At 38.2% G+C, this 27,011-nt stretch overlaps 1 protein-coding gene across 22 annotated transcripts in view; it reads right to left on the reverse strand.

The window, feature by feature from the left end:
* The window catches only part of adgrb2 (adhesion G protein-coupled receptor B2), a 288,153-nt gene that overhangs the window by 245,364 nt on the left and 15,778 nt on the right, over positions 1 to 27,011 (reverse strand). The window contains exons 1-2 of one of the 22 annotated variants that reach the window (XM_057827326.1): positions 19,774 to 22,001; positions 19,345 to 19,472 (exon numbers count right to left, since the gene is read on the reverse strand). The exons of the other annotated variants lie outside the window; for them this stretch is intronic. The gene's annotated coding sequence lies outside the window, so the exon portion shown is untranslated. Of the gene's footprint in view, positions 1 to 19,344; positions 19,473 to 19,773; positions 22,002 to 27,011 lie in introns of those variants that run through there. 22 annotated transcript variants of the gene reach the window in all.

Raw genomic sequence — 27,011 nt, forward strand, 5'->3', positions numbered from 1 at the left:
ATAAGGACACCCCTGAAAAGCCTTTCATAGTCCCTAAATATCGCTCGTAGCATTGTGATCACAGTTCGAATGACATTAATCGCACATACAAATGTAAATCGAACGTATAATAGGAAATAAACACATGAACATGTTATACGGCATATGAGGTATGGACAAGTTTCTGAGGTACTTCTACTTTACTTCCGCATGTCTGCTCGCAACTTCCATTTTAGAATTTCTCCATCCACAACAACAGTGGAGCTGGAGTAACATTACTCATCAAAATCCCTTAAAAAAGACAAATTGGAAATACCGCATCCATCTGCCATCATTACGACAGGGGAGGACAACATGCTCATGAAGGCAGATGTGGAACCAAGCTCGTGCAACCACAAAGATCAGGTGTTTTTGTAGCCATGTTGTTCCTGTGTTATGCAAGGTATGTTCTTCCTATCCCTGCATGTGTCCAGTGCTCAAAAAATACTAAAGCTAAAATCTTGCGCATTATACAACTTATTGCTTTTGATATTGTTATTACGATGATGATTGTAATTATGAGGATCTTTAATATTATTTACTACAACTACTGTATCTGCTGCTAGCCTGTTGCTAATCAGTACAGTACATGTAGAATGGCACAATTAAGTTAACACATAAATCCAAGTTTTCCAAGCAATTTTTTTGTTCATTTGTTTACAGGTGGAAACCACTGTTAGGCAAGGGAAGACTACTCAAGATTCCTCACAACAACACTTACTGTACGTTGATGGACATATTGTGAGACTACGTGCGTTCTACCTGGAAGCGGCCGAGAAGCTGGGGCTGGGACAGACTGCGGGCCACTAATGGCGGACCGTCAGCTCGATCCCGAGATCCAGTATGACCTTTTTAACTGCAGCAACTTTAAGATACGCTATTGGAGCTGGAATTACCGAGGAAAGCGGGAGAAAGCCCGTCTGAAGGGCCGAGGGTCTCGTAATGTCGGGTGAATGTTATGCGAGGCTCCCTTAAGCTGCTCTAGCTGCTCTGGAGATTTTAGTATGCTCCAACTTTGTTAATATTTTTCTAATAATGTTATAAATTTTGATTTATTGAACTGTTTTGCACATGCATCAATCATTTTAAATAAAAGAAATGGAATCATGTTGTCCAAATGTTTAATTCCAATCAATATCTGCAATAAAAAAGAATGACATACTATTTATTTATTTTTTTATATGTACAAACTTTGTAGTATTTCCTTGAAACAACAAAATCCATGTCAGCCCTTCTGCATTCAGAAAATGTAATATTATTTGTAATTTCACCTCATTTTGGTCACTTAAGTGGCCGGCGTATCAATCTACACCTCACATCAACACAGGATGACAGGTTGTTATAATTTTGTCCACGAATGAGCAACAAAGTGATAAGAACAATAATACAGTCTTTTAGGTATAGCTTTTGAATCACATCCTCAACTTCTTGTTTGCATCTATTTTCAATTTAAGGCATACGGCGAGGAAGATCCACACTGGCACTTTGGAGCTGGAGGCTGTTCAAAACATTTCACTTCAAACCATACTGTATATATAGGCGCTATCAGGAGTTGACGCACAGCACAGAAAGTCTCGAAGTGTCATCTACGTCGTGCTAAATCCATTTTCGGAGATTCCGTGAGTTCCCATGGTTTGATTTTGCAGTTTTAACTTTGTCAACACACTGCTTACTTCAACCGCAATTTATGTTGTTCTTTCAAAACCGGACGTTCGGCGCAGACATGTTCCAAGATGGTGCTGCCCATATTTCGCTCAGGAAACTTGTCTATTATAGAAAAAATATGTTTTCACCTTAAAAAGGTAAAAAGTTTGAATTGGAGTGTCATGTCATTGTTTACATACTATATTCCAGGTTTGTTAGGTAAAGCTCAGCAGTATCTTGCTTTCATCTGCACGGAGGTCAAGGGCAGTGCTACTTAACACAAGAGTTTAACGCATCCTTGAGCCTGCCTGGTGTAAAACCTGAAATTCATTCTTCAAAAGCACAGTGGAAAAACTTGAGCGGCCTGCAAACGATCTTATTCATTGTCTATCCCCTTAAAACTTCAAAGGAACACACAGAAAAAGACGTAGACTGTGAACTTTTGATCTCTGAGTAGAAGGATTAGGAAATGGAAAGTAGATATAACAGACTAGTCATATATTGAGATCAATTCCATTTGTAATATAGGTAAACATACTGCATACGAGTCAATGGGACAGCCCAAGGCAATGAAAACGAGGCCACTTAATTACACATACATTTTACTGTAGCGCTTTTCCACTTACATTCATTGAATCAGTCCCCCAGCCATCTAAAGACCACAACAGCTGCATGATGAGTATTGAGGCCTGTGTTTTTATTTATTTAAAAATTTCCAACACACACAAATACACCAGATGGGAGAAAAGCAGCCTGGCAATGTGTCCATGCTAAATGTTAAAAGAGTGGTAGAACATACAGTGCGCTCCGCCAGCAACTTTCTGCATTCATCAAGCTACTTAGCCCAAATGTATACCAGACTAATTGGGAATGAGAGACAGCGAAATACTGACATGCTCATATACATTTCACATCAATAGAACACACTAAACCAGTTATTCTCAAAGCTCTGTAGTCAAGCTTTAAATTTGCGTAGTGAGCAAAAACAATTTAATAATGTTAAATTAGATTCTGTATTGGACTTTTGGCTGCAAAGACAGGAATACACCAGCATCAGTGGTCTCTTCAAATCTCATTAAAGGTGATTTGCTAGGATAAAACAAGTCAATTATGGAGAAATGGAACAATTTTCCTGTGATTAGTACAACAATCAATGATGCTCATGACCACTGATGTGTGCCTATCTTTTTCAAATGGTGGTTGTTAACACGATGACTGGCAATGTCATCTATTTAGAAATACATCTGAAAAAAGGGTCAAATAATTTTCATTAAGGGTGTAACGGTACATGTATTTGTATTGAACCGTTTCAGTACGGGGTGCTTGGTTCAGAACCGAGGCGTACCGAACAAGTTTCTGACGTAATGTAACCCTTACTTTTCGAGGCTGTGAGTCGATCGGGTTACAGTTTCTTTGTGTAGATTATATTTACTCCGTCTTCTCTACTATAATGAGGACCAACACCGTAGGACAGTATAACCCAGATACGTCAATGGCGCGACAAAGTGGCCGCCGCGAGAACGCAGCGAAACGCGGGCGTTAAAGTCAATCAGCCCATGCACACCAGTCACAATGCGGACGCGTGTTAGACGCGTCCCAGAAGCGGCTCAACACGATGCACGCGAAAAGAACGGCAGAGTTTATTAACTGACACAAGACGAGACCCTCCTGCGTCAATACTACTACCGGTAGCTAGGATCGGGCAGACCGGAAGTCACTCGTGTAAAAATACGATTGATCCGGTCAATTTTCGAACTAATATGCAATCGTAACACACTTTTTGAGCCCATCAGATATCTTGAGTGGTAGATTGGGGCACAGTTGACTTGTCTTTGTTGATTTACTGCTGTCTTCTCTGCTATAATAATAACCAACACGGCCCCGTGTTCAATACAAAACCCTCCTACCACAACAAAACAAGTAGGAAGTAATATTCACATAGGAACTAAAGTTATACAACATAAAATATACAATATAAATGAATACTACATTACATTTGTAAAATATAAACACATAAAATAAATAATAGCCCATTTAAATAAAATAAATTGAAATGGGCTAAAACACCTGTAATTAAATAATAAGAATAATACACAGATCCTGCTTACACAATTAAATTTATTAATTTCTGTGTGGCGCTTTAACTTGAGAAAATCCACCAATAAAGTTTTTGAAAACCATTCATTAGAAAAAAAAATATTCATTGATGCAGTTCATTTCTAAAATACATGTTAAAATCTTTGTCATTGGGATTGCTTTTCTCTTTAGCCCAGGACTTCTTTTTTCTTCTGTCTTTCAGAAAGAAAGATGACCAAAATGCGGGGTCTGAAAGGCAAATTGTTGTTGGATTATCTTTAAATATCTGCTACTTTTTGAGCAGAATTCTAGCTTTGTATAGGCTAATGCTCCTATTGTCAAAAGCACAAAGGTGTGTAATAAACAACTAACACATTTATATTTTGCATTTTGTTTTCTTACTGTACCGAAAATGAACCAAACCGTGACCTCAAAACCGAGGTACGTACCAAACAGAGATTTTTGTGTACCGTTACACACCTAATAATCATTAAAAAATACAGACATGCATTCACACATATATATTTGCAACCAAACAAAGATGCTCTCATTTATTGCCGAGTAATTTTCTGGAAAAAAAATACAAGAAGAATGAAATTACAAGAGTGGGAGGAAAGGTGCAATTATGGCTGACATGCTATATGATACTATGATCATATAATGCATCTTCTTCAGTATTGCCTCTCTTGGCTCCACTCCACTAATGGCTATCTACTCTTGCCAATGCAACATGGAAAAAATGTGGAAAAAGCTAATTGAATTACAATGCGTAGAGTGGATGCAACCTCTCACAGGGGGCTTGCCACATGGGAATCCGGTTCAGAAATGTAAATTCATTTTGAAAAAAAAAATATACGTATATATTAGTCAATACATAATTAAAAGTGAACAAGGTGAAAACTGTATTGCCAATTTTATCAATTATCGTAAGCATGGAGGCCTCATGCGATTAAAAAATAATAATAAAAAAATCCTGACCTATGTTGTGCATCTTGTAGATTTAAATTCCCTCGGTATGCTCCGGGTTTTATGTATGTTGAGCTTTATAAAAAGACAAACCATGAAATCAAACAGCGATACTGCCAACGCTGAAATCAATCACAGTATGTGGATTCATATGATGCAAAAGAGGACAATGCTATTTCATATGTTTCCAGTTCTCATTTCTTTTCAAAAGGAAAGAAATGCAACCAAGTAACTAGGGAATCTCATTATGTTGAGCTTCCTTGATTTCATCCTCCCTCTCTCGAAAGCTTTTTATTCATATTCCTCTGCAGCACTCTCCCTTTTCTATTATTTTTTTCCACACCCGTCCGTTATCCAATTTATGGCTTTAAATCATTTGTTCCTGCATCGAATGACTCAAACGTTAAAAGATGCCACGCCACATAATTATCAGGCTGAATAATTTCCTGTGACAGTATACTGAGTGCTGGAAATATTTGATTACAAATTCAACAACTACTGATGCCAACTGGCGTACCATATCTTTTGTTTACACCATGATTAATGCTGTCAATACAAAAGCATTTTGTACCACCTATATTTTCTCTTGCCAAAACCCAGAAATACTATTAACATAAACACCAAATTGTCTGTCCATCCATCCATCTGTCCATCAATCCTCTATAACCCTAATCCTCAGAAGGGTGGCTTAAAACATTTGGAGTGTTTTGTATTACACCGGTGCAAGTTTCTTTACACCTTCAATATTAACATATTTGGTGCATGTGAATGTACATTATATTTTGATAGGGGGCTGCAGTTGGGTGTTTAAATTCAAGTCAAAATCAGGCTTATCCAAATTGATACATCGCAAAAAGCGGGAAATGAGTTTAAATAAATTAAATCACCAATTTCCGTATGCATACAGTCAATACTGTATATAAAACTGAAGGGCTGAATAACGCTGTAAAGTATAGCAAACTGTGATTTGATTGTTAGCAGTGTTTAGATTAACTTAAATCAGTAGTTTAGTCCTGTGCACACAGAGAAGAAAATAAGTATTTGAACACCATTCTATTTTGCAAGTTCTCCCTTTCTCTCTGATAAATCATGGAAGAGTCTGAAATTTTCATCGTAGGTGCATGTCCACTGCGAGAGAGATAATCTAAAAAGAAAAATCCAGAAATCACAATGCATGATTTTTTAATTTATTTTTGTGATACAGCTACAAATAAGTATTTGAACACCTGTCTATCAGCTAGAATTCTGATCCTGAAAGACCGGTTACTCCGCCTATTAAAAGTCCATCTCCACTCCATGGACTGTATTATCCTGAATCAGATGCACTTGTTTGAGGTCGACAGCAGCATAAAGACACCTGTCCACCCCATACAATCAGTAAGACTCAAACTTGTAACATGGTCAAGACCAAAGAGCTGTCCAAAGACATCAGACACAAAATCGTTCACCTCCACAAGACTAGGCATGTGCCGGTATGATATTTTGACGGTACGATAACCGTGAGCAAAAATACCGCGGTTTCACGGTATCACGGTATTACAATTATAGCTCCAAAAAACTTTGAGATGTATGGGTTAAAAAAAAAAATTGAACAGATTTTTTTTTTTTTTTTTTTAGACCATAGTTGCAAATTGGAACATGAATATATTGTTAAAATAAATAATCAATTTGAAAAAAAAAAAAACAAATATTTAAATAAAATTAAACTAAATATAATTTATAGACTATACTCACAGCCACAGCTCAAGTTGCTCAAGATTAGAGCAAGAACAAAATAATTTCTATAAAAAAGTAAAAACACTTCTGAATAATTATACTGCATGACTTTTTTTTTGAGGGTGGAAAAGCTTAAGTGAAATTTCGGCATTTTCAGCCACTATGTCAACTGTAGTCTACATGATGTCATGCCTTTGTGTTAAAAAGAAGATAAAGAATTCATAAGTTAGTTAAAAATGTATAAGTTAGTTAAAATGTCAATATTGTTGGGGAAAGGTTTCATCTAAAAAAAAATAAATAATTTTAAACATTGGGAGTGAGACCTCTCCTTGATCCAGCAAACGTGGATTTGTGCTTAGGGCAAGATCATCTTTCACAATTAGCGATCTTTGACGCTATCACTTTTTCCCTTCATTCAAGCGAATCAAGCTTGTTTTCTCATTCTGCGGCTGTCACACTCAACGAAGTTGCTCTCCCAGCTAAGCCTAGGCTAACATTCATCTTTGTAAGCTTTTAGTTTGTTTGTATATTGAATTTGAAAGGAAAATGTGTGTTTTGTTTTTGGCGAACTTTTTCCATGGCGCTAATGTGTTGAAGCTACTCACATGGAAAAATCTAATTGTACAACATTTTAAATGTATTCATTTTGTATATTACTTTTACCACAATTTGAGAGCTCAATAAATTGAAGAACAGTACGCCTTATGTTTGGAGTATTAGTTTTTGGGTTAGCTGGCTGGCTAGCCGATAGCGTCACTTTCACACACAGCAACAAACGGGAGGGGGTGAGCGCTGCTGCGCCAAGCCGCTTCTGGCTGCATTTTTGACACAAGAAAAATAGCGAATACCGTACTACGGTCTGACGGAAAATTTTAGTGGTTTTGAAACCGCGACGTTTTCACACCACGGTAAACCGTGAAACCGGTAACCGGCACATGCCTACACAAGACTGGAAAGGGCTATTGAGCAATTGCAAAGCAGCTTGGTGAAAAAAGGTCCACTCTTGGAGCAATCATTAGAAAATGGAAGAAGCTAAACATTACTCTCAATCCCACTCGGAGTGGAGCCCCATGTAAGATATCACCTCTTGGGGTCTCAATGATCCAGGAAAGGTGAGGAATCAGCCCAGAACTAAATAGCAGGAGTTGGTAATGATCTAAAAAGAGTTGGGACCACCGTTTCTAAGGTTACTAATGGCAATACACTAAGACGTCATGGTTTGAAATCATGCATAGCATGGAAGGTTTCCCTGATTAAACCAGCACATATCAATGCCCGTCTTAAATTTGCCTATGGCCATTTGGATGATGCAGATGAGTCATGGGAGCAAGTGTTGTGGTCAGATGAGAGTAAAATAAAACTTTCAGGTCATAATTCCACTAACCATGCTTGGAAGAAGAAAAATGATGAGTACTATGTCAATAACACCATCCCTACTGTGAAGCATGGGTGTAGTAGCATCATGCTTTGTTTTTTTTTTCCCCGCATAAGGGGCAGGATGAGTGCACTGTATTAATGAGAGGATGACTGGAGCCCTGTATTGTGAGATATTGGGGAACAACCTCCTTCCTTCAGTCAGAGCATTGAAGATAGGTCGTGCCTGGGTCTTCCAACATGACAATGGCCCGAAGCACACAGCCAGGAAAACCAAGGAGTGGCTCCGTAAGAAACATAACAAGGTTCTAGCATGGCCTAGCTGGTCCCCAGATCTAAACCAAATAGAAAACCTTTGTAGGGAGCTCAAACTCTTTGTTTCTCAGTGACAACCCAGAAACCTGACTGATCGGTGGGCCAAGATCCCTCCAGCAGGGTGTACAAACTTGGTGAAAAACTACAGGAAACGTTTGACCTCTGTAGTTCAAAACAAAGGCTACTGTACCAATGATTAACATTCATTTTCGCAGGTGTTCAAAAACTAATTTGCAGCTGTATCACACAAATGAATTGTTAAAAATACATACATTGTGATTTCTGGATTTTTCTTTTAGATTATCTCTCTCACAGTGGACATGCACCTACGATGAAAATTTCAGACCACTCCATGATTTCTAAGTGGGAGAACTTACAAAATAGCAGGGTGCTTAAATACTTATTTTCTTCACTGTATATGATGTGAGATGATATGATCTTTGACATCATATGGTATGACATACTATAGTTGTTCCAGTTCAAGCATGTAAGGAAGTAATGCAATTGGATGCAAAGAATGGACAGATGCAAAAAGGAGAATATATGAATAAAATGAAGACCAGAATTGTGACCACTGGCTCCACATTAAAGACTTACAACACTTTGTGCCTGTGGGCAGTGAGCACTCACCAAAAGGAGAAGGGATTAGTTAGAGGAGGGATTAAAGGCACATTCCTCACTTCAGAGGCTAATCAAATATACACCCTCTCATCTCACTCATCCCTCCATCCAATGATTGTTTAGTCAGGACAAGCTGTTAACTGACTTGGACTGACATTGTTTGAATGTGCTTCTGTCACTTTGCATCTAACCTTGTACAAACAATCCACAATCTACACTCTATTTTAAATGTTTGATGTCATTTAGCAATAAGGGAAACTTTACTGTATTAAAAAAAGCAATAAAAACTTGCATCTTTAAATTCTGTTTCCATTAATTTTGTTTACCAACGTTTGCAATCGCTATTGTAGTTTGTAACTGCAGAACTCTAATGAGTGAACTTGGGCAACATAAATTACATTCAGACCCCTTTTAGTTCCCTGCTCTGACTTAATCAGGTGACGCCTTACTATTTAGCCACATGTGCTTTATTGGACCAGAGAACAATTGATTAAATGACAAAACCCGAGTGGGAATGACAAGGAACATAGCCAAGTGGAGTTCTCACAAAACAATTAGACTGGCAACCATGTTTGATAGGACGTTGTCCAGAATTTCACTGAACACTCCTATTAAAACCCGAAAGAGCTTGAGAAAATATTGCTTGGTTTCTGAAAAAATGGACTCTTACTCGTAAATACAATGGAACATGTATGGAAGTTTCGCTCTGATAAATTATGCTTAAATTGAACATTTGAAGCCTCAGTTGAATCAATCATCAAATTACTCATAGTAACACACAGCCTCTTAACAAATTGAGATAAGAAAATAAGAACTACAACCTCCCATTCAACAATGATTGCAGCTCCTTTTCAAGGTTCCTCCTATAGACCCCACTCACCAACGTCACACAATGACGTGTCGCTGTATCCGGACACCATATTGTCCGTCATTGTTTATCCGTATTCTCAATGGTTTCAATTTGTCGTGCAATTTATAGTGCAATTCATGGAAGCCCCGGTGCTTTCAGACGCTGTAAACTCATTGGATGCGTTGCATAAAAGGCGTTATGTGGAAAAGCTTCAGTCTATCCATTCGCCAGATCCATATTTGATGCCTAAATCGATATTTTTCGACCTGCTGTCTTCGCCGTCTCTGCCTGACATCTGCTACCCTGATATCTACAACTATCTTGTCCACAGAAACTCCGCCTATTCTCACGAAACTTTGAAAAACATTAAGAGCAGCACTTGAAGCAACATAACCCCGTGTGACCCTTTACTTCCAATTTTCTAAAATGGCGACAATTAAAAAAAAGTTGACTGCGATGGCCGACGCTTCAAGGATAGGTGGATATTGGACTATTTCTTCAATAAAATACGCAACAACTGTGTCTGCCTCATTTCCAAAGAGACAGTCGCTGTTTTCAAACTTCGATGTGACGCAATATTACCAAACAAGACACGCTGACATGTACGACAACATTACAGGGAAGATACGCAGTGAGAAATTAAAGCAACTTGAAGCTAGTTTAATTTCACAGCAGCAGTATTTCGCAAGAGCCTGAGTGTCGAAAGAGAACGCCACAAAGGCGAGATTGTTGAAATTATGAATTTTTAAAAAATAATAATAAAGCAAATGTGACACACAGAAGGGCTTGCTAAAATTTGTTTAAATATATTGTTCTACGTAAATCAGCCAAGGTAGCCCCCCCCCCACATTTTTACCACACCAAATCTGGCTCCCTTTGCCAAACGTTTGGACACCCGTGTTTAACTGATGATCCGTAGACGAGGCCAGCTTCTTTCACTTGTTACCAGCTAAATATTATTAAAAAAATAATGGTGACGGAAGAAATAAACATCTTGAATTTGAAACTGTATGTTGTCGGCGATTAGCCTCGCAATGATCTTAATTGTGGTTGTCAGCCCAAAACCCTCTAAATATATATTAAATGCATCTTACCAGATATAAAATGACTACTACTACATAATCTGTGGTGATCGTTTGGTGCCCAGTTTTCTCGTCAAATTGCAGCAGTCCATCTCGCTCTCCTCTCCGGGTTTCTCGGTATACGGTAGAACTTCAAGTCTCTCCGTCTGTCTTCTCTGTTATTGCAACCAACCGCCACACACGCCTTCACCATTTTGATTATTAATGTTAACGAGCAGAAAAACACGCCATAATAGGAGGAATTTACGTAGCGGTAATGCGTAAACAAGATGAGCTGATGGACAATATGGTGCGGAGGCGTGGTTGTGACGTCATGTGAGTAGGGTCTATAGGGGATGCTATGCTTCTGCGCCGTGGCTACGCCATCGACAGCGTACCTTACTTGGACCCGAAGCCATAGCCTAACATGCGCCTCTCAAAAATCCTGACTACGCATCGTGGTGACGCGTTGCTACGTGAACGGAAAGGACTGTGATTGGTTCACACAAAACGTCATTTACTGCTGTATATTTGCTTGTGTGATATGAAAGATTGAATTTGACGTATATATATCATCAAATCTGCCCGCTGACATCCGAAAATATCAAAAGTGCATCTCTTCGTCCATGCCCCTCATTGGGTGAACAGGTGTGGCAAATTCACCAGTTCTCTTCCTCTGCCTCGACTGGTTCAGTGGTCGGACAGACCACCTCCGCACACCTTTTCTGGATTTCAATGTTTGGGGTGAAAAAAAATATTTTTCGATTTTGACGATCTCCAGCTTGAGAAACAGCTGCTCCGTCGCCAACGTTAAAAAGACCAAAGAGTGCTATATGAAGCGGCGGCGTAGGCTCAATGCTGTAGCTACGCCGTCAGTCCAACGCACAAGCACAAATCATCCATTAGGCAATGCCACCAAAACCATGTAGGCCATCTCTCTTGCAAAAGGAGTGAAATTAGCTTCTGACAAACTCAAAAATCTTTGAAGAGCTGGCAATTTGCTTGTTAATTCTTTGTGGTTCATTGTAATTGCCAGTGATCAAACAAGTTATTCATGTTGATTTTAGGCTCTGCGTTCCTAGAAAAAAAAAAAAAAAAAAAACTTCAAAAGCACAGCTCTGTAGTCTGAAAATTACTTGAGCTGCTTTGCACATTAATCCTGCAGTAGCCCTCCGTTTATATACGCATGTAATGAATGTCTGAATTGTTGTACGCAAGTGATAAGCCCATTCTCATCACCGGGCTATTAACTCATCTTACATGCAGCGAATGATGCTGTATATCATTTTTGTCTGAGCCTGTGATTGAAGGTATGCAAAATACAAAGAGATTTAGTGACATTTGGCTCATATGTGATGAACGAAGGTAATTAGATCATGTAAAAATAGACAGAATTCGGCTGAAATATTGCTCAAGCACAAAGCCTAATGGTTCTAAATTGAGAGCCGGATATACTGTATGTCCTGTAGGGTAAATATCTTGCTCCTCCAAACCCCATCTCCTTCACGGAAAATTTTGTGGAAAATGAAGATTGAGCGCACAAATGGGATGGCCTCCCATATTCTGAACAACAAATCAAATTAGGAATCATGAAGTCATGAAAAATAGTGACACTGAAATCTCAGTTGTTCAAATTATGTTAAAAGCTCAATTGGGTAAAACACCACTGGGTTATTTTCTCGTAAGAATGAATCCTGTGAACGGTAGCATGCTAATCAAGGGACTATTGTCTTAATGGAATGTGAAATAGACATCAGGAAAAGAAGCTTTAGCCTTCTATGAATAGAAAGAGGGTGAAATGTGACCCAATGTACTAAACCCACCACCGTGATCCGCTTGTCTGGCACCGTGTCGGGGTGGCTCGCTGTGATATTAAGTCGTCTCATATTATGGAGGCGGGGGAGAGTGACAGAGCTGAAACAGGAATTTGGCACTAAAACCGTCACTAATGCTAATTCCAGCGAGGCTCATAAAAACGTTAATCTGTAATAATGGCACAAATGTATACAGGCAATGGGAGGGCTTACTTCTTTTCGTCTTTACACCCTTGACAGTTGTACTAACTTTCTTTTTTACTCAAGTGATATGTTCCCAGTTGAGAAAAGTAGCTTGGAGTAAACTGCCGAAAAATCGAATCCCAATTTTTTGAAGATCAATAGTTTTATTTGTACGTATTGTTGTATGTACAAACAGCACCCCAGTGAGTGACAAAGATCTTAAGAAATAGAGTAAAACTGTTGTTAAATGAGTCAAAAGAGAGGATTTCTGAGGGACTGTAAGTCTGTTGTATGAGCCTTTTTCACTGACGATCAAGAAGAAATTGGCAAAGCCACACAATCAGAAGCAGATTTCCACCCATGCTCTGCTCCTTGCTAATCTAAATCATTATAATACACACACAAATTTGCTTGCATCTCCAGTTTCTTCATGCTCACAGGAAAAATCAGTGTTTTAATTTGGTCTGAGAAAAAAAATCAACACCCAGAAGCAAATGAAAACGGAATAGGTAAGTGAATATTGACCACATGAACAAACACTTCACTTCAACTCAAATATAATAAAAAGGAACGTGAAGTTTCGACAGAAGAATCACTCAGAAAATGTTTTATCACATTTTTCGGACTTTTCCAAGTGTGGCATAGGGTGCGTTTTATACTCTGGAGCAACCTATGTGTGAAATTCTTAACATATTATTATATCATTGTAGCTTGTTAGCATGTGTTTTATGCTATAGTTATCTGATTAACTGTTCATAGCTATGTTACATTACCAAACTGTGCACGTTCTCAGTTCGTTGTCCATGCGTCACGTAATGTTAGCATACCATACACTTATTCAGCCTGTTGTTCTCTATTGTATTTTTATTTTAAATTGCCTTTCAAGATGAAATGTCTGTTCTTGGTGCTGGATTCTATCAAATACATTTCCCCCCGAAAATATGACTTAAATACTCCAGTGCAACTTATACAGTGTATCAAAAAAGTGAGTACACCCCTCGCATTTCTGCAGATATTTAAGTATATCTTTTTATGGGACAACACTGACAAAATGACACTTTGACACAATTAAAAGTAGTCTGTGTGCAGCTTATATAATAAATTTATTTTTCCCTCAAACTCACTCAAAATATAGCCATTAATATCTAAATCCCTGGCAACAAAAGCAAGTACCCCCCTTAGAAACTACGTCCATCCCTAAATGTCCAAACTGAGTACTGCTTGTCATTTTCCCTCCAAAATGTCATGTGACTCGTTACAGGAGTGCTGTCAGCATTGCTGCGGGGGGGGGGGGGGGGGGGTCAACCTGTTAGTGCTCAGACCATATGCCACACTCTACATCAAATTGCTGTCCATGGCTGTCACTCCAGGAGGAAGCCTCTTCTGAAGACGGTACACAAGAAAGCACGCCCGTCTCATCAGACCATAGCACATGGTTCCAGTAATCCATGTGCTTTGTTGACATGTTTTCAGCAAACTGTTAGCAGGCTTTCTTGTGCACATTGTTTGTAAGGGGTGTACTTACTTTTGTTGCCAGGGGTTTAGATGTTAATGGCTATATTTTGAATTATTTTGAAGGGGAAATTAATTAACTATTATATAAGCTGTACACAGACTACTTTTCATGGTGTCAAAGTGTCATTTTGTCAGTGTTGTCCCATGAAAAGATTTACTTAAATATGTGCAGAAATGCGAGGGGTGTAATGACTTTTGTGAAACACGGTATATGTTTTTTTCCTTTTCATTGTGCATTTTTTTTTGGCTGGTGCGACTTCTACTCAGATGCGACTTATAGTCCAAAAAACACAGTACCTTGAGTATATTTTGTAATAGTACAGAGTGTCCACATAATCTGGAACAACAACAAAAAATTATAATGTTAAGAAATTATATTTTCAATACGTATGATTTACATTATTATCAATGAATAGTTTGATGCGCCTTGCAAAATTCAGGTGAATTTGTCTACATTGCCGTCAATTTCAGCACAGTGATTGAAGATGCGTTCTCTCAAGTGGTTTCGATTTGCAATCTTCATTGCGTAAACTTTCTCTTTTTACATACCCCAGAAAAACAAATTAAGGGGAGAAAGGTCTGGTGAACGACCGGACCACTCCACATGACCTCCTCTTCGAATCCAGTGAGGAAAAGTGCCATTCAGCCAATCTCTAACAGTTGTAGCAAAATGGGCAGGGGCAAGGGAAGTCCCTCGCCTTGGCGCTCAATTTGAAGCATTACTTTGTCTCACAACATGTTCAGATAAGTCTCAAACCTTACATGTTTAACAAATAAGCAGGGTCCTAGCATATGACCTTTCCACAAAACCACACCACACCATCACCTTTTGGCTGCCTTGCTGTTTGGATGGATCCATCCAGTGTGGATTGTCGTAAAACCAGTATTGAAGATTATGTCTCTCGACTTCACCATTTTCATAAAGCATTGCTTCATCACTAAACAAGAAAAAGTCTTGGGTAAAATTGATATTTTCATCCAATTTATCTGAAAACCATTCGCACATCTGCATTGGGTATGTACCCAAACTTTGTAGACACCCGGTATATGTGTATGCATGCATGTACTAGACTGACAAGAAACTTGGCAGACACAATGATCCAGAGCAAAATCCTGTCATATATTCCCACACAAACACAATCAAATCAGGAAGAAAAAGAACATGTTTCTCTTTGTTTTTGTTTTTTTTAACATATGCATAGTCGCTCAAACACAACTGACAGCACAAATGACAGCATTGTTGGAATTTGTTCAAGTGTAGACGATCTTGGAGGCAGAAATAATGAATAGGCTTCTTTTGTTATATCAAGTAAGATTCACTTGGTTACATTACATACACAATGGTATGCAACAACAAACCACAGGAGAACTCTTTTGGTGTCACTGTTGCAGGAAGAACATTTGAAACACCTCATTGAGTTAGGAAAGTATGACTTGATAGTTAGCAATGGCCAACAAACACTTTGCATACAATGTCAAATCGAGAGCTGGGTGCCTTATGAACCCCACATTGGGAATGACCTTTTACTTCCAATTAGGCTCAGTTATATTAGACAGCTGCCAAAACGAGCATCAACCCAGCACATATTTCATACTGTAAAGTGTCTGCATACTTGCCAAGATGATTTGCAATTTGTGTGTCTGGTTTTATGGCAACCATTAAGGATGAAAGTCAATTAAGAACAAGGCTTCCATTAAAAAGAACACTTGGTGGAGATACTGAATTCGGTACTGGCAAAGTCCAATTTTGCCCAGTCACTTAATGAAGGCAGACAGGTGCGAAAGACATATTTAGCACATTGTTATCCGTCACTTTAAATGTGTCAAGGACCTGATGAAATAAGCCTTTACCCTCTGAGATTGATGAGGTTACTTACATTTTGTAAAGAATGATAATCGCACGGCCGCAAAATGACAAGAACATGACGATGCATTTTCTATTGGAACATGCGAGTCAATGATGGAACATCTTGTCTGCTGGAAGACAAGGATAGTGATGACAGATCATTGTAGTTAAAAAGCAAATACGAACACGCGCACACACACAAAGTCAACCTGTTACAGAAAATAAAAACTACACATACACACTCATCTTTGAAAAGTGTATAGAGATGAGATCTGGACGTCAGCCAGGAAAGATATTACAGCTATAATTTATTACCTGCTGGCCTCAACTGAACTCAGATTTTGCTAGAAGGAATGCTAAGTAGACAAGGGGAAAAAGTAATTCTCACTTGCACAGCTACTAACATCAACTTTTCCTGAAACATACAGTATGTCGTGAAACTCTGGTGATGAATTCTGGTTTATTTAGTTCTGTTAAGTGAGGTTGGTTGGGTTTTGGTCAATTGGACAAAGGTGGCGTTCATTTCCGCTCAAATAAGATTGCTAGGGTTAGGCCAGGGAAAAAAATATGAGTGGGTTCTTTATACATGAACAACATATAACTATCACGACCAATGAGTGACCAATTTTCATTTATACACAATGCCCTTGACTTACACAAATGATTTATGTATTATACAGGGTGATTCAAAAAGAATGTGCCAAACTCATCAATCATTTATTCATTTTAAAATCATTGAAATAGACTGAATTATTAATTATTACTTAATTAATCAATTTAGTTAATAATTTAATAAGGATTAAAATAAGAATGATAAGTCTTTTTAACAAGTAAGTAATTTTAGCAATGCCACTGGTGGTAGTAACATTGAGCATTTGTAAAGCATGAAATAAAAACTGAAGTTATATACAAAACTTGTATCCAGCTATTTTTTTTTCTTTTTTTTAATACTGTATACCGCAATGGTTTTAGAACATTCTTTTTGAAACACCCTGTATATGTATAACGGTGCATTGATAATCTGTCCATGTCCAGAACTCAAAACAATGCTAACTCAAATCATGTTTGAAAATTACACTAGAGGTAAAATCTTAAAGAGCATACGACACAAGAAAAAAAAAGTCTTAAATGGCATTCTTATGTGAATTAGAATCATATTTTGAGACGATTCGACTATATACAACAATTTAGTAAAGCGCAGCTGACGAGAAATTAGTCTTTTAATCTGCCGGTTAGCCACGCCTACCATTATAGGGCTTTAGCATCCCCAACAGGTGGATGACGTCAGCGGTAGACTGGGCTCATCGGTTTTACTATTCAGCCCATTGAGGAGGAATTATTCAGAACGGGGAAAACGCGATGAAGAGAGCCGCAAAATGTCATTGTTTCAGTCTCTCTACTCCAATATTTTTAAAGGATATTCTTTTTATCCAAGTATTTTTCCCCAATAGCTATATAAATGGCTTGAGAAGAACCAGTCAGCCCGTCGAGGGGGAACTGTTCACAAAGAGGAAACGCGCCGAAGAGAGCTGCAAAATGTCAGTTTCTGTCTCTTTACGTCAATATTTTTACAGGATATTCTTTTTATCCAAGTATTTTCCCCAATTGCTAAATAAATGGCATGATCATGACAAATAACAGTCTTGTGCTAAATGGAATATGAAATAATAAAAATGCATTTATTCAGGACGACATGGCAAAATTACTCCATAATGGTCAAAACTGTCGACTTCACCTTTACTGTCGCACCTCTTGAACGATATTTTATGACACCTAAATCGGACTTATGTCATTTCCCTTTCCCGGCTTAGGAGAATGTAAACAAACCAAAAGGCGTGACAGCTAGCCGACATGCTAACCCGAACCGAGTGATGTTTCAAAGTCTTCGAAGCAGAAAATCACACATAACTAGCCTCAATTATTTGACATGACGACTGGGTTGTCGATTGTTTTCGCGGATCGGCAAACCGCCTGGCGGAGAGCAATTTACAGTTCGTTCCCCGGAGGAGGGTGGCTGCAGTTGTTGTGCAGCTAACGTGCTGCTAATGTGCATGAGGAGGGCTTTTTACATGCCTATCAATGATCAAACGTAAGTAGTCCTTTATTTAAAGAAAGTTTGTAGTGTTTACTTTGTAATCGCTGTATTCGTATTTGACATAATACAAAACAAGATGTTTACTCACTTCCTCGTCAATCCAATGGTCCCACAGTAGTAGGGCTTGGCCAATATCCACAGTGAATTGGAACCTTTTGAAACTCCAAAAAGGCGCATACGCCTCTCCCTCATACAGAATGATTTTTCTGCAGCCATTTGGCTGGCGTGATGCGAAAAATAAACGTATTAATCCGCAAAATCAGCTGAATCCTTTGTCCTCATACACAACAGTACGCTGTATAGTGAAGAGGACGTCTTCTACCGTACACGTCACAGCGCCCTCCTCCTCAATGCAAGACCGAAGCCAGAAGTCACTCATTTTCATGGCGCGGGATTCAAAAAACTAAAAAAATATAGCGATCGTTTCCACACACATCCAAGCGGTCCATATCATTCAGGAGCATAAAATGCCACGTGTATTATGAAATAATCATGCTTTTTCGTGTCACATGCACTTTAAGCAAGAGTGTAACACCAATGAAGTGATTACAGTCAAATTATATATCTATGGACTAGTACTAGGTTCCGCTACTAAAGCAGTAATTTGCATAAATCAACTAAATGACTCAGAAAAGTTATGGATTTTGAACTATTTTCTATATACAACGACACACAAGAGACATACAATTAACATAAAATTGAAAAAATACAAATTTCAAAAAAAGTTAATTTGTTCCCTTATTGGTAATGTCTAAATTACTCTTTCTACTTTTCCTATCTCATAATCATTTAGTTTTGATTATTTGTAGGATCTATTCATCAACCCAGGTTTTTTTTTTTTTTTTTCTCTCTCTCCAGATTTCTAATTTTTCTTTCTAATCAACTGATTTCTTCAACTTTCTAAATTGTATAGCCAACGTTTGGATTCTATTTTGATTTTCAATATTCAATTTCTCCCATCAAATGCTTCGCTTTTGTTGATCAACAAAATTCTTAGGTCAATAACACTCAAAGTAGTAAAGACAGATGCATGAAAAATAAAAATGACAAGAAGAGTAAACTCAAAAATAATTCAGCAAATGGCTGAACGGCTCCAATAGAAAGGAGTCTGTCTTTTCGTTGTATCAATGTATTTTTTACAGTCTTTCTGGCTGTTGTCTTGTGATCCAGAGGGGGGAGAAAATCCTCTGCTGCGTAACAAAAATATGGTGGATCCTACCAGGTTGAAGGATGTCAAACCCAAGTCTCACGTGCGTCTCGCTCCTGCGTGAAGCACAGTTCAATGGATCATCTTTGTATTAGCTCGCCACCTTGTATCTCGGTTGGAATTTCTCTCTCCAACAATTGTTCAGTCACTTCTGAATCAAGCTTTAATAACCTATCGAATTAACAAAAATACATGAATAAACTAATTCGCACACAAAAGAGCTCTAAGTACGATTAAAAAAATAAAGCCATCGTCGAATGAAGTCAACGATAGTGCACTGAGGCACGTTAAAAACCAACAGAGCAGTTGGCTAGGCTAGGCAAAAAGGAGACATTTTGCGACATAATACATTCAATTAACCACCAATTGTCGGTTTACAGCAATCGTGCGACATTTTCATCATGAATTAAACACTTTTAACATCCACTGAATACTACAATACGAACTAAATAAAGTAAAATTTCGAACTCACCAAGTCCCTTTCAGCAAGCTGTTTTGTCACCAAGATGAACAGTGCTAGTGAATAATCCAAAACACAACTTTCACGGTTAAAAGAAACGTTTTAGTGTCATAGTTTTTATTATATTTTAATCTTTTAAGCAGCAACACTAAATGGACTTTCCGATGTCTTTCCTTCCTCAGTCAATAATGATCAACTTCGGTGAAGTGTGCATTCTATGAGGTAGTGCGTTTCGCCAATTGAGATTTTCAAAATAAAAGCGTAGCGGAAAATGTTAACTTTGTATTTCTTTTCAACTAAATAATTGTTAGTATACTGATCATGTTTTAAATATCTTTTAAACATGGATTTTAAACATGTTTCATTTTAATGTTTAGAAAATGTTTTTTTTTTTTTTTTTTTAATTAACGGTTGTCTTCAGGGGCACTGCCTGGGATTTTGGGCCCCATGAAAAGATTACACTTTGGGCCCCACCACCAGTGCCGGGGGACACACACACATTTAGAGTATCAACTACGTAATTTCCTGCATTCTGGTGAATCTTTACACAGTAATTTGTGCATTATCGGCATTAATTTAAGATGAAAATATATTTATGGAAACATACAGCGTATAGAGCAATAATGAATAGACTAATATCATCTATAAGAAATGTATTGAAGGCCATCTTTTACAATCTAAATATATCTTTATTAGAAATATTTTCAAAGCGAATACCATAATTAGAGATCCCGATCGATCGGGTCCGATCACGTCATTTTCAAAGTATTGGAATCGGCAAAAAACTATCGGCCATGCCTTTTTTTTAATATATATATATATTTTTTTAATTAAATCGTTTTCTAATTGTATTTAGCGTTACAGACATAATATGTTACACTCATCCAGAGTGTTTAGTTAAGGCTTAAGGTAGAGCTATCAAATTTATCCTGATAACGGCGGTAATTGTTTTTTTTTTTTAAATGTGTCACGTTAAAATATTTAATGCAATTAATGCATGCGCTGCACGACCCACTCACACATTGTCATGTTCAATCTGTAATGGCGCCGTTTTGCCTCTATAGAGGGATAAAAGGCAGCGTAAAATGAGTAGAGTGAATTTTGGCAGCCTTTGGAGCCTTTTTTTAATTGGCTAAAGCCTTACAATCCCTCTTCCCACGAGTAGAAATGTCATGGGAAGCAATGTGGGGAAGCTAGGTAGCAATTGATCTTTTTCTTAACAGCTTATGTTATTTCCCAACGCAGAGAAGATATATCAATTGGTAGCACTACGCACAGTCATGGTTCCACTTCCCATCATGCATTTGGGCATGGCTATAGTATCATTTACTGAAAGCTCAACAAATACACTAGATGGCAATATTTAGTCACAATATACAAAGTCACAAGTCTTTCTACTCGTGGATCCCTCTCACAGAAAGAATTTTAATAATGTAAATGCCATCTTGAGGATTTATTGTCATAATAAACAAATACAGTACTTATGTACTGTATGTTGAATGTATATATTCGTCCCAGTTTTATTCATTTTTTTCTTAATGCAATGCCAAAATGTATATGATCGGGGAAAATTATCGGGAATGATTGGAATTGAATCAGGAGCAAAAAAAAGCAATCGGATCTGGAAATATCGTGATCGGCAGATACTCAAACTAAAACGATCGGATCGGGAGCAAAAAAACATGATCGGAACAGCCCTAACCATAATGAATGACTTAGAATAAATCTTTTGTTTTAACTTAAATATAGTACAGTATACATTACAGTATACAGTATAAAACTGTTTTAGTATGAAGAGCTTGCTAAGGGTTTGCCTGCTGTACTGATTAAATTTAAGTTAAAGTGCAGCAAACACTAGCTAACAAACAGTTACACTATTTCATTATGGAGTAGGCTTAGCCTCTGGAAACTCGCGATCTCCACTATAGGCTACAGCTCCGACGCGAGGTCCCTTGTTAACAAACTAAATTCAATTGATGACAAACTAAATTCAATAAATTCATGACAAACTTGATTCAAGCCGATTTTAAAAAAAGAACATTTCCACACGAACTTTAAACATCTGTAGGATACCAAAAAATGTCGTCATTATTTGGAATTCATGTTTTTGAATAGGTGAATGTTGCTCATTGAGGCCAGGAAAATCCTGGATTTCTGACAGAGTGAGCTGGGACCTCGCTTCGGAGCTTTGTAATAGACATCGCGAGGTTCTGGATGGGGCTAGAGTGGGCTAAGATAACAGGTTAATTTTCAGCACATGACACCAACTTTCCTTTGTGAATTACTTTGTCACATCCTGTTGGCCTTTTCTAGCCCTTTCCTGTTTTGCTTTCTTTTCTCTTCTCTTTTGATGACCCGATTTTTGTTTTGAAAAAATTTCTGCAGTACTGCTCACTCCGAGTCATTGACTGGTGTAAATGCGCACCATTGCTCCCAGTCTTGATTGAAGGAAGGGCGGACCAAACCATTTAATGAAAATATGGGGGTGCCTGGCAATACTTATGCTCTCTGGGTGTTTACTTTTTACCAAAAACAAAACAAGAAAAAGAAACCCTTTGTTTTATTCTTATTAAAATTATAATGATTAATATTTTAATTTGAAAATGATTACCTAATGTTCTAATTTTCTTTGTGGGCCCTTAGAATCAATGTCACTTTTCACCCCTGTACGGTGCCCCTGGTTGTCTTTATCAATGGGCTCTTAATTGTGTGACTATGTTAACCTGGGTTACACGAGCCCGAGTCCAAACTCAAAATGTCAATTATTACGTTCGGGTCGGGTCGGGCTTTTCTCTCGCTGTTTTTATTTTATTTATTTTTTTTTTTTAATAAATATGTATTTATATATTATGTATGCTTAAATGATGTTATGAAATAAATAATTTGGATAAAACAGAGAAGGCGCTGTATGGTAATTGCAAAAAGGAGCCGCAGAGTCAGAGCATGCCCTGTGCACGTGAACGCCATGGCCCTGCCCTCTTTTTAATCTTCCCCTCCACATCCATTACATATTTTTGACCTTGTATTTCGATATGGAACAGTAGGGAGTTAAAAACGAACTAAAGACGGGGGAATTGAAAAGACAAACACACACCGGTAAGAGTGGGGTGTGGACAGGCTTCAAATTGATTTTTGAAGATGCTACAGAAACCTGTGTCGGCTTCACTCAATGTAACGAATGTGGCGCTTTGCTCTCATGCGAGAGTAGAAAGGCACCTCGAGTCGAGGTAAGATCTTATATAAGTATAACACCATTTACCATTTAAGCCTGAGTCCGAATCTGGCTGTCAATTATTACGTTGGGGTCGAGTCAGGCCGGGCTTTAGTTTCCGCGGGCCTGGGTCGGCTCTAAATTGCACTTTATAATATTATTCTTGATAACAAAGAAAACATATGCAAACAAAACGTGTTAGTTTATTCACTTTAGCTCTTTCTGGTGTGCATGATTTGCCCGCAGGGAGCACTTAAATATTCATGCAGACACATGCACAAAATAGTTCCACAACTACTATAAGTGACTCAATAATATGCAGTAATACTAGTACAGTGGTACCTCTACATACCAAGTTAATTCGTTCCAGGACCTTGTTTATAAGTCGAAATGGTCGTATGTCGAGTTAGCCTGGTACTCCAGACTCACTGCTGTTCCAGCTATTGAGTCTGGCCACCATTAAGCGGATAAAATTTCCAGGGCGGAGCAAGCCACAGCAAACAGACAGCGGAGTGGACCAATCAGCGACGGGCGGGACGAGGGACTTGCGCGGAGTTTATTCAACATGGCTAGCGCGAGACAGACTGGTGTCATTGACTTGTGTCGATGTGTTTTTGGTAATTTAAAACTGATTTTACCGTGAATTGAAACATATTCTCGGCTCTCCTGTTCGCCATCTGTGTTGTTGTGGAGACGACTTCCGACGCGGAAGAGTGACGTTGCTCGTTATGAAGACGTCACGCAAATAAACGAATCTGATTTGTTGATTGATTTTGTATTTGCTCGAGAGGCCGTTAATGGGCTGGGTCCCAGACTATACTCTCAGTGTTTGAAAAACACAGGGAGAACAGTCTGGCCGTGCCAGGCAAATGTCGAGTAGGCTTTTCCTACAGGAATACATTATAATTCCATTAATTTGTTATACAACCTGAAAACCTACACTAAATCCTTAATAAATGCTGCTGGTACTGTTGCAAATAGCAATTCCATTGAGCAAAAAGGAATAAATTAAGAAAAACAATTGGAAATAAAAATATAATAACAATAATAGTAATAATTATAATAATACCTGTAATAAATTAACGAATTGGGTTCTAATGAGGCGGATGTGTTTTACGTGGTGTACCTGAACGCACCGCGTGGCTGACCCGCCAGAGTGAGAGAACTTTCCACTTTCACTTTTCATGTTCAGCTGCGGTGGACAGTAGGCATGTTGTGTTGCACAAGTTCTGAAATAAATTATTAAAAATCTGACAAAGCTGGTGATTTTTTGGCGATCTTACAATCATAATAATTGTCACCTTAACTTATAAAGAGTGGCGAACGGAGGTCGGAGGAGGACTGTCAAGATCGTAGACATTCTACGGCCTTATTGTCGAGCCAGTTAACGGACAGGCACACCACGCTCATTTCCATCTTCATTTCAATGGTAAGCCTCACCTTTTTCCTTTTTTCACCAGCTGCACTAACATTCTTGGAAGGCATGTTGATTGCTCTCACAAGAAAGTCCGCCGTGCATCCGTCTGGCAGAAAAGAAACTCCGGCACTTTCATAAATTGTTATATTTCGAGCATGTCGTCAGATTTAAAAAAAAAAAAAAAAAAAAAATTGGGCGAGTCCAATTTTCTGTCGGATGTCGAAAAGATCGTGTGTCGAAGCAATCGGATGTTGCGGTACTACTGTATGTGGTGTGTTTGTATATGTTTTTGCTGAGGATAAAAAAAATATGTTTTTGAGAGATTTATATCTACATTTTTGACTGCACTTTTTATGTAAAAATATCTGTTGCTTAAAGCATTAAAACAACACCATTTACACTAAATGCATTTTTTTAGCACCTCTATTGCGCTTGTTTGTTTGCATTGAACTTGGCAGGAAAGAGGGAATGCATCCCAAAAGATTTGGAAGAATAGGTAGATCGATAGGCATCTTATTAAATTGATATGGCTGTCTACTCATTATGGGCGGCCTTTCCGCCAAAAAATTGGATCCTTAAAAACCCGAGTGTGGCTGGAGGGATCCACAAAAGTGTGAAATTTACTGACAACAGGAAGGGAAAAAAAGGGTCCATCAATCCCATTTTGATCATAACCGTAACTGACATTTTATGATTCATTACGTATCATATAGCGAGAACAACACACTGTCACTGCGAATGAAAGCGGAAAAAAAAACGAACACTTCTTCAAAGATGAAAAACTAAATAAGCCGATGAGAATATGGCAATCACAGTTCAGAGCAACCAAAGAGGACATGCAGTCTGCAGTATATGAGGTGAGTTGGACGCCATGCTTTACTCATGTTGTCAAATCCTTCCTGCCATCACATACTGCAGCTCCTCGTGATTAAAGAAAAAGTCAGCTTGAGTTGGCTCATGAATGATTTCACCACATTTTCAAAAGGCAGCCAGTAACCATAGCAGCACATCTGCTGAATTGAAAAAAAAAGGATCAATTTGAATATTAGTAAGTTAAAAAAAAAAAAAAAAACATGGCAAAACTGGGGGTGACATACCGTACAAAAGGCAACAGGTCGAGTCAAGTATAATATAGCACTTCAACAACAGCCACAGCCATAATGCAATTAAAAACAAATCATAATGAAACACTTCCTGTCCTTTTCTTCAGTCTCCTTAATGTTTGAAGCAGTCACAGTTGAATGAAATGATCCTTGTATGTTTGTGTTGTTGCGCGCTGGCCCAGTTGACTGCACAAGTTCTATTGTTTAATATGACATGTGCCCAACTAATAACATGTTGTGGCATCAAATTATATTTCCCAGAAATTAACGAAAGCACGGCCAGTAGACAAGCATTAAACCAGAGCCAAAGCAAGGCAGTGAGCTGGAGTAAACAAAAGAGGGAAAGCAAAGGCATCTGACATGGTGCAAACAATCATTCTGCATCACTCGAATTTTGCATCCAAATACTAATGAATCCTCCCGTATTCCGCCGGGTGGAAGATGTAATCAGTGAGCAGGCGCAAACAAAAGAGTCATTGAACAGAAAAACAACAACACCAAAATAAATACTGTTTTTTTTCTGTGAACTCAAGAGACACAACTGGTAGATAGATACTGCTTTTTTAACTGTTTGTTCATGTCCTGATGTCAAAAGACTGTTTAACGTGTCCCTTCGTGGACCCTGAAAGGAGTTAATGGTGTAAAATGAGGGAAGCGTGAAATAGAAAATGTCACAAAAAATGGTAAACCTGAATATTACACCTGGAAATGGGAAACTGCTAGGAAATCATTCAATTGTCTGGCAAGAGACACCAAGATACTGAATTGTGTCAAAAGGGATTTTTATCCATCCATCCAAAAGACCATTTGCTAGGTTAGAGGCATAATCAATTCATCCGTCAATCATTCATTTTTAAAGGTGTGTCCAAATAATTTTTCTCATTTAATGTAAATTTAAGGCATTATGTGTCCAGTATGCTGCCCCCCGTCCATCTGCTTCACCACCCCTACTTGTCCCCTTTCTCAATTGAATGGGTCAATCCCTCATACCTTGTTGGGGCTTGTTGGAGCCACTGATTTTATCATACCCAACTGCTGTAAAAAATGAGTGAAAAAAAAAGAATGAGAGCAAGGGGAACAAAGTCAGTATCGATGAGATCAGTTGTACAACCGTTACCAGGTCAACCTTGCACGGCAGTTTAACATCCTCTGATAGAACACAAGCAGGAGTGATTTGGTGTGGGTTGCAATGATTGTAAGTCAGAAATACGCAGAGTGAGAAGGCAATTTTTCTGGCAGATCCCGACTTTTCAAAACAACTAAACACACATTGTGTTTTTTTTTTTCTTTTTTTTGTACATTTTTTTTTTTTTTTTTAAGAAAACCATTTATACTACCGTATTTTCCGCACTAAAAGTTGCACCTTCAAAGAATGGCCTATTTTAAAACTGTTTTCATATATAGGGCGCACCACATTATAAGGTTCAGTAGCAGTAGAGGTAGTCCCCGGGTTGCGACGTACCCGACTTACGCGATCTCGACTTTACGACGCCTGACAGTCCGCATTTTGGCTACCGTC

This window comes from Corythoichthys intestinalis, chromosome 22 (assembly GCF_030265065.1).
Source record: "Corythoichthys intestinalis isolate RoL2023-P3 chromosome 22, ASM3026506v1, whole genome shotgun sequence".
NCBI classification, from domain to species: domain Eukaryota; kingdom Metazoa; phylum Chordata; class Actinopteri; order Syngnathiformes; family Syngnathidae; genus Corythoichthys; species Corythoichthys intestinalis.